The sequence below is a fragment of the Perca fluviatilis genome, chromosome 10 (genome assembly GCF_010015445.1).
Source record: "Perca fluviatilis chromosome 10, GENO_Pfluv_1.0, whole genome shotgun sequence".
Lineage (NCBI taxonomy): Eukaryota > Metazoa > Chordata > Actinopteri > Perciformes > Percidae > Perca > Perca fluviatilis.
In genome coordinates, this window is record NC_053121.1 from 38510420 (window position 1) to 38519620 (window position 9201).

The window sequence follows — 9201 nt, forward strand, 5'->3', positions numbered from 1 at the left end:
TCATACTTAATATACAGCTGTGTTAATAATACAGGTTTCTCTCATGCTTAATATACAGCTGTGTTAATAATACAGGTTTCCCTCTCATGCCAATATACAGCTGTGTTAATAAAACAGGTTTCCCTCTCATGTGCCAACAATATACAGCTGTGTTAATAATACAGGTTTCCCTCTCATACTTAACAATATACAGCTGTGTTAATAATGCAGGTTTCCCTCTTATCTTAATATATACAGCTGTGTTAATAAAACAGGTTTCCCTCTCATATAACAATATACAAGCTGTGTTAAATAAAACAGGTTCCTCTCATACTTAATATACAGCTGTGTTAATAATACAGGTTTCCTCTATACTTAAAATATACAGCTGTGTTAATAACAGACTTTTAAAATTAAAACTGTAGATGAATGTCAGCATGTGGACCGGCAGCTGTGTCTCTCCATGTTGCAGGTGAGCGCGTGTGTAGGGCTGGGTATCGTTCAGAATCTTTCCATCCGGTGCCAATTTCGATACCTCTCAGTTTCGATACTGGTTCCCTACTTATTCTTTTCGATACCATATGTTTTAAAATCCATTTCAACATCAACAAAAATATATTAAACACAAAGCTTTTATTTTCCACCTTACTTTTGAATCAAAACAGTTATCAAAATTAAAAAATTCTGGTAAAACTGCTCACTCAGAGTAACATTAATAAAAGTGCCTTGCCTTGCAAGCTCAGCCTGTCAGTCAGTCATCAGGGCAGAGAAACCACCGTTGTGGCTGCTTGTAAGAGGAAGTGTAACGTCAACAGCACCGCGACCGCTTTCGCTCGCCATTAATATCATATCACAGCAAACGCGTGTCTGCGTGAAGTTTTAAAAACTGTAACCACACTTTTAAACCAACCGAGACTCTCTGTGACTTCAACAAAACTGCAGACAGTTTACTCCGTCCGCACCTCTGCGTGTGTGTGTGTGTGTGTGTGTGTGTTTTTTTTTTTTTTTTGTGTGTGTTTTATATGTTCGTGTGGGTGTGTGTGGGCTCTGTGTCAATATGCAGAGAGGAGAGATAAGCTTCGCTCGGCGCTCAGACGCTTTTGGAACCGAAATTTGGCACCGAAATTTTTTTCGATACCATAAAAGTATCGACGTTCGGTACCCAGCCCTAGCCGTGTGTGAGTGAATGGGGGGGGGCTGCGCGGAGGAGAGATCCAAACACAGGCACGGCTTTATAGAAGGAGTGGGTCATGTAACGCAACATTAAACCATATCCATATAAACGACATCGCTTCGCTCGTGGAGAGGCAGCGGATGAGAGGACGTTACGTGCACCGGTGCGACCTGGGAAAAATCTTAGTCGCACCCTACAAATTTGTAGGGTGGCACTCTAGAGCCCTGGTCCACATGTTCTGGTTTTGAGACAGAGAGGGGGTGAAAGGGGGAAGTCTCATTTTTTGCTGACCGCTGTTTTTCATGTTGTTTTCATGCTTTCTAATGCTCCTTAATGCTGTTTTATCATGCAACTGGATTTAGTTTTTCCACATTTTCAAATGCAAATAAATCTATTTGGATCCGTGATCAATATGCGGCGTCTGGCAAGTTATTCCTCTATTCAGCCTTGATAGCAAAGAAATGACAAAACTGGAAGGAAACCAAGCTCATAGAGGCCGTAGCCACACACAGAAATACTGGATCATCACCCTTTGAGATCACACACACGGACGCCCGGCAATTAGCGGAGCCGGTGGTCGCCTGACAGCACCACACCCAACCAGCGGTATGTAACCTGTGTTTTGTGTTATGGCTTGTTTGAAACACAGTTTGAATGGGTTACTGCCACTTTTTTTTTGGGATTCATATAAAATATTGGAAAAAACTGACATTGCGATATATTTTCATTGCAATATGAAAAAGACAAATTTTTATAGGATGACATAAATAGCTCTATTTGGAAATAATAAACAATTCTCGACTACTGGAGTGGTTTTTTTCATGCCTTCCAGTCTGGTTTTTGACCCCACCACAGCACTGAGACGGCTCTTGTTAAAGTCTTTAATGACATCCACTTAAACACAGATAGGGGCAAAACCTCAGTCTTAGTATTACTTGATCTCAGTGTTGTATTTGACATGGTCGACCATGACATTACTTAGACCGACTGGATAACTGGGTTGGCCTTTCTGGCTCAGTACTAAACTTGTTTGGATCCTATTTAAAAGAATAGGGATTACTTTCTATAGGTAATTATGCATCTAAGCATACACATATGAAGTGCAGAGTTCCCCAAGGCTTCATTCTGGGGCCTCTCCTGTTTAACATCTACATGCTTCCACTGGCACCATTAAAAAGTCAGCTCAGCTTCAAATGACAATATTAAAACCGACAAAGCAAGAAATTTTGGTGTAGTCATGGACTCAGACCTGAATTTCAACAGCCACATTAACACACTTACAAAGTCAGCCTATTTTCATCTTTAAGGGTTAAAGGACATATGTCTAAGCAGGATTTAGAAAAACTTGTCCATGCTTTTATCTTCAGTAGAATTGACTATTGTAACGGTGTCTTTACAGGTCTCCCTAAAGAAACTCAGACAGCTGCAGCTGATTCAGAACACGCGCGCTAGAGTCCTCACTAAGACCAAGATAGTGGATCACATCACTCCAGTACTGAAGTCTTTACACTGGCTTCCAGTGCCTCAAAGAGTTGATTTCAAAATACTTTTGCTAGTTTATAAATCACTAAATGGTTTAGGGCCCAAAATACATTTCTAATCTGCTAGTAAACTATGAGCCACCCAGACCTCTCAGGTGGTCTGGGACAGGTCTACTTGTTGTCCCCAGAGTCAGGACTAAACCGGGGAAGCAGCATTCAGTTTTTATGCTCCACATATCTGGAACAAACTTCCAGATAACTGCAGGTCTGCCGCAACTCTCAGTTCTTTTAAATCAAGGCTGAAGACCTTTCTTTTGATGTTGCAGTTTTTTAAATAATTTTTTATTTCTTATACAGCACTGTAACTTTTATTCTCATATTTTATCAGTTTTTTTAATTCGTTTTTAACTGCTCTTTAGTGTTTTATGTAAAGCACTTTGAATTGCCCTGTTGCTGAAATGTGCTCTACAAATAAAGCTGCCTTGCCTGACATGCCACCATTGTATTCATATAATACTATCAATCCAGGCTAAAGTGAATGATATAAATAATGCATTCAGGTTGCTTCCTCTAAATTTCAGGTTGTGGTCGACTAGCTGGGCCTGCTTGTTAGTTTGATAAAAAAAAATCCTAAAGAAACACTGAAAGGAGAACGGTGAAAGTTTACTTTATAATCGATAATCACATCGCGTACATCGCCATATAGATGATGAAAATAAATATCGTGCAGCCCTAATTCATACTGTGATGATCATTTACATCCATCTGCATGCACAAAATGAGAGGATCAAGAGCTGGTTCAACTTCACCTGAAATGGAGAAAAGAAAAATGATTCTGACTGAAAAGGTTCTGGCAAGCAAGATTCAGAGTGAATTCAGACCCAGTGTAAACAGGAAGTAAACTAATGAAAGGAGCACATAGGGTCTCTCAAGGGAGCTCATGAGAGATGATCAAAATGATTCACAAGTTAAAACACTAACTTGTTCTGCTGCAACTGTCTGAAAATGCCACTGCATTGCCTAAATCGCTGATGTCTTTAATCCCATCTGATGAACAAGAACAACTAAATGCATGGTTCACAGCAGCACTGAATCCAGTCAAGGATTCGAGGATGTTAAAGTGGGGCTTCCAGAAACCAGCAGGCCTCTTTCAAAGCTAACTCCTGATGTTGAGTGGCACCAGGAAGCTCTGGCAGTGAAACAAAGTGGGATTCATGAGGAAGTGAAAAAGGAACAAGAGCATCCATCTTCTCAACATGATGACCAGGATGACATGTTGTCATGTGACAGTAGATCAAACCTAAGCAGCCAAAAACAAGGTTCAACATCAAATGTGTCCAGCACTTCATCTGCCCGTCTCAGAGCAGAGGCTCAAACAGCTGCTCTGCTCGCCGTCTAAGTCTGCTGAAAGAAAAGCATGCTCTGGAGGAACAGGAAGAGAAGTGAAGACAACGAAAAGAACAACTTCAGCTTCAAGTCGATGTAGCCGCAGCCGTGGCAAAAGCTAATGTTTTTTATGAGCTCTGGATCTGGTGTGTGGAGTGCTGCTTCTCAGCCATCTAATGGCATGGAATCAGACTTTAAGAAAAAGGAAACAACTGTTGAAGCTCTTAACATTAATGCAGAGACTTGTTCCACATCAACTTGGAAAAGATGAACAAGGAAAACCAGCCACTGGAATTGCTGTTTTACACTTTGGAATACCAAAACAGAAAAGGGACAGACGATACCAGTTATCTCCAGCAGAGGCCCCCAGAGCTGATGAGACTGAGCCCAGTTCTAAATACTGGTACTACAGCGCCTCCAGTGGCTCATCACAGAGATGTCCATACACCTTTGTCCACTAACACTAACAGTGACCAGGACCACATGTTGTCTAGAATGGAAAAACAGAATGAGATAACAGCCATGCTGGTGCATCAGCAGTGTTTCCCACACATAGACTATTGTGTGGCGGTCCGCCTCACTATCAACACCAGCCGCCGCACATTGCGTTTCGTTATTATTATTATTTTTTTAAACGCTATTTAAAACACATTCTTCTGCATTTCCTTTCCCTGCTCTCCATCGTCTCTCTGTCACGTGTGTCTCACACACACACACACACACACACACACACACACACACACACACACACACACACACACACACACACACACACACACTTTGGCCGGCTTCAGCCCCCGTAGAGCCCGTACCGTAAGTACACTACTATACGCTCAAGAAAATCCATTCGGCGGCTGGCGTGACCTCAGTCTGTAAAGGTCATCTGGCTGCTTTCTCACCAAAACCAGCCGACACAAAGACAGCTTCTTTCCCCAAACAGTCCCTCTGTTCAACACTCAGAAACAGCCCCCCCCCCCTAACACTGAACAAAGTCAATCAACACTGTTCTGCTCATCTACCTCATGTATATCTTAATCATACAATTACAATATTGTTATTAATAGAGATGCAACAACAAATCAATAAAATTTGATTATTAAAAAAGTTGGCAACAAATTTCATTATCGATTCGTTGTGTTGCGCGACTATTACACCAGTTGAGCGCAGAGCAAAAAAAGAAGAAAGGGGGCTCAGCCCCCGCCACATAAACCTGCTCATTTGGGTCCAGATGTTCCTGCTTGCAGTCAGTTTCCTTCTGGAAATATGTCACATAAAATGTGATGAAAGTGATGCTTCTGAAAACATGATATTTGTGACAATAAATGAAAGATTTTTGAAATGGCATGTCTATTTTGGCGGAGCTGAGATGAGAACAATCAGAACACGGCAACAACCCTCGCAGCACCGCAGACAATTCACCACCGCGGGTCAACCCCAGAACACCTAAGAGTCTCCGTCGGTAGGACTAACAGATCAAAGTCCTTCTCCTGAAGCTAAAACCCCGTTCACAGCGGTGGAAGCTCCAGCGGCCGCTACGAGTTCATGTCTCTGACCAAGCCGTGGAACCGGTCCTCGCCGTCACATCTCCTCCAGCAGCAGGGCTCCGAGCATCGGAGAGCCCCACTCGGGGCCCTGTGTGTGTGTGTGTGTGTGTGTGTTGTGTCTGTATCTGCTCTTTGGGTTAGTTACCTTTACACAACTAGTAACTAAAACAAGTATATATGTATTGAGTTAATGTAAATGAATGCTTTTTTTTAATCCAATTCATCGATTAATAGCAAAAATAATCAACAGATGAATCAATTATTAAAATAATCGTTAGTTGCGGCTCCTAGTTATTCATTGCACTGAACTGCCTTGCACTATATTTATATTCAAATCTTAAATCTCAGACTTTGCACTCTAAAGTTTGCTGAGTTGTGTTTTATACTTTGATATACATAAAATATGTAATAGAAAAGTGGGTTACTACAGTTATGTGTACATGCACACATGAAGGTAGGCCTAGCTGCTTGATTCCAAAGAGCAGCAGCAGGTTAGATGGCTGAGTTATAATAAAAAAGGTCTTTGGTGTTCACACAGCCATCTAATCACACCGGTTGACATTCTTGTGAAATGTTCGTGTTATCATCACAAAAGGTCTACACTAGCATTCAGACAACTCTGTCTCAACTCCCTTACCCCCCCTACCAGTTCCTATGGCCACTTGGTCCGTGTGAATGCAAATGTTAAAACCGGTTTTGGGGGACAGTAGTTAGTAGAACTGTTTAGAAGTGGACTGTTCCTAGAACTACGTTCCTGGAACTACTTGGTCAGAAGAGGATAATAACTTGATGTTTAGTTTCATCAAACGTCCCTAATTCACCAATATGTACAATACTACTACACACATTCCTGCTCTTATGTCCTCTACTTTGGTATTTATTAGTCAAGCATTGTCATAACTATCTTCATAGCGCTGTGTTCACAAAGCAGTAAAACGGTTTCATTTCCTATACATTCTTCACAATAAAAGCCCTGGTTACTTTGTTACCTACATGCTTTTATTTTAGAAGAAGAAACCTGGAGGAAATGTAGCTCTTCATCAGCAGTAACTTAACAAGAGTCCTCTAAACGGAGCCCAAATGTAAACCAAAGCAGATATCAACTAGAAACTAAACTAAGCCCAGAGATTCAGTTAGAAGCTCCAAACGGACTGAGAGCTGAACACAGCGAGACTTTTAAAACCTCTTTGGACGCCTCTGGCCTTTTCACCCAGAGAGAAGCATGTGTGCTAATGGCCACAGAGCCCCCATGTTGTTTCCATGAGAGTCGGCCATCTTGTGTCTTTAGTGTGCTTGTTGTGTCCTAACACTGACCTGAACACCGCTGCTATCAGAGGCCGAGCCTGCTGCTGCTCTTCTGGGGACCTTGTTGCTCCGCTGCTCCGGCTTCTGCTGCTCCTCCTCCATTCCGCTCTTGTTCTGGTCCTGGTCTCGGAAATCCAGCAGCTCTCCACTAGGATTGCTGATTAAGTCCGGGTTCCAGACTGTATGGCTGCAGCCTGGAGCCTCCCTCTCTTTCCCGCTTGGTGCCGCCCCCGAGCTTCTACTTTTCAAAGTAAAAGCCCGCGTCTGAGCTTTGACTTTTCAAAGTAAAAGTTTGCGTCTCCTCCATTCCGCTCTTGTTCTGGTCCTGGTCCTGGTCTCGGAAATCCAGCAGTTCTCCACTCAGAAAAAAAAAGCAACAGATAAAACTCGAAAAAGGAGACAAAAAAAGACACCGTGAAATGTTATAACTTAATTTTCGATGTTATATATGTCTGTCTGTCTGTCTGTCTCTCTCTCTCTGAGCCCTGATAGCCTCATGTCCCCCTCTAGTCTCTCCCACAACCCCCCCCCTCCTTCCTGTCTCTCGCTCCAACACATGTTCAACTGTCTCAAAGCTTTCTTAAAACCACAGTAAGCTCTTTACACACAGCATAGATAACACAAATTATACATATACATATATATTAAATACTTTATATAAAAGATTCTTGTAAAAAGAGATCAAGTTCTAAGCCTACTGTAAGAGTCTATGTTAGCAACACAATAATAGAAGGTAAATACTGTCAGATAGTAGGAAAGAAGAGGGGGGTACTTGAAGTTTTTTTTAATTTAATAATTGAGGTAAGTTTGGAGACATTACCTTATTTAATCATTAAATTAATAAATATTTTTGTTGCATCTCTTTTCGGTGTTGTAATCTGTAGACGGCCCTAAGCACTCTGCCCGGTAGCAGCAGAGCGCAGAAGCCAGCAGGCAAGTGTTATTTACATAAACTTCTGGTGTACTTACAAACTTTCCAATCCATCGTTTTATGAGAGCATAACCTATTTGTACTAGTGTAGAAGTTTGGTATCATTTCGGGCATTATTAGTGGGGTAACTTAGGAGATACAAACGTGGGTCCATTAGCCCCTGCGCTGTTCAGCTGATAACGCTACTCTACGCTAACTCTCCCAAATAGACCCAGGTGAAAAAAGCTTTTGGGGGTGTTTGGCTCGAGGTCATGGTGCAAAGGACCCTAGGGTGAAATTACTCCGAACCATGCTGACCCTGTTCTCTCTGGGAGTGATAAGACATGTGGAGGGGGATCTGGAACAGAATGAACCCAGGAAATACTGAACCCAGGAGGAAACAGTCTCTGGCCCTGAGCACTGATAGCAGCAGCAGAACTGGTCAAAACACCTTCAGTGTGTGTGTGTGTGTGTGTGTGTGTGTGTGTGTGTGTGTGTGTGTGTGTGTGTGTGTGTGTGTGTGTGTGTGTGTGTGTGTGTGTGTGTGTGTGTGTCTGTCTGTCATGAGCAGCCCGGTCCCACAGCAGTTGGTGATATGGTCACGTTATTGAATCTATTGAGTCGTGGACAGGACACCATAATGACTTTTTTTTCGTGTGGTGATTAGGAATATTAAAGCAATGTATTTCAATGGGAAGCATATTTCGTGATCACAGAACGATGACGGTAGCGAGTAGTATTGATAAGGAGAAAGTCTGAGCAGGGAGGGTGGTCGGGGGGGTGGATGGGTCAAACAACACAGACTTTAACCACGGAGACCGGGGATGGCGTCTCACGTGTTGCAGTTCCTTTCCTCCTTATTCTCTTCCTAACCCCAACCGTCCCATCGTTGTGGCGTTTTGGTTCCCTGTTGTTGTGTGCCCCTGTGAGTGGCGGTCCGTCCTGTTGTTGTGGCCGGCGTGTGGTGCCTCATTTCCGCATTGTTGCGTCCCCCAGAGCAGGTTTGAAAATCATGACCTGTACACAAATCAATAAATCTAAATAACGTGACTATTTCACGACCTGGCGTGAGACCGGGTTGGGGTGTGTGTGTGTGTGTGTGTGTGTGTGTGTGTAGAGACAGCATCTTCATTGTCTATGAAGCAGTTTGAGAATTCAAAACAAACTCATATTTGAACATTCAAACCCAAAGAGACTCCTATTCACTCGTTGGCTTCGCCAGATTCAAAGTTTGAAAAACCTTTTGCGTGGGCGCCCGGGTAGCTCACCTGGTAACAGAGGTTAACTCCTCGATGCAGCAGCCGCAGGTTCGACTCCGACCGATGTATCTATCATTCCAAACTGGAGTAGTGTGTGTGTGTGGTGTGTGTGTGTGTGTACAGCATTTTCTGTGCTTGTGAACTTGAGTTCATTCTTCCAAGA

General features: G+C 42.8%; 1 protein-coding gene and 1 pseudogene across 2 annotated transcripts in view; both read right to left on the bottom strand.

The window, feature by feature from the left end:
- Positions 1 to 7184, bottom strand: part of LOC120566814 — a 20518-nt pseudogene extending 13334 nt beyond the window's left edge.
- Positions 1 to 9201, bottom strand: part of LOC120566816 (exosome complex component RRP40-like) — a 279666-nt gene that overhangs the window by 142951 nt on the left and 127514 nt on the right. The gene's annotated exons all lie outside the window — the stretch shown is intronic.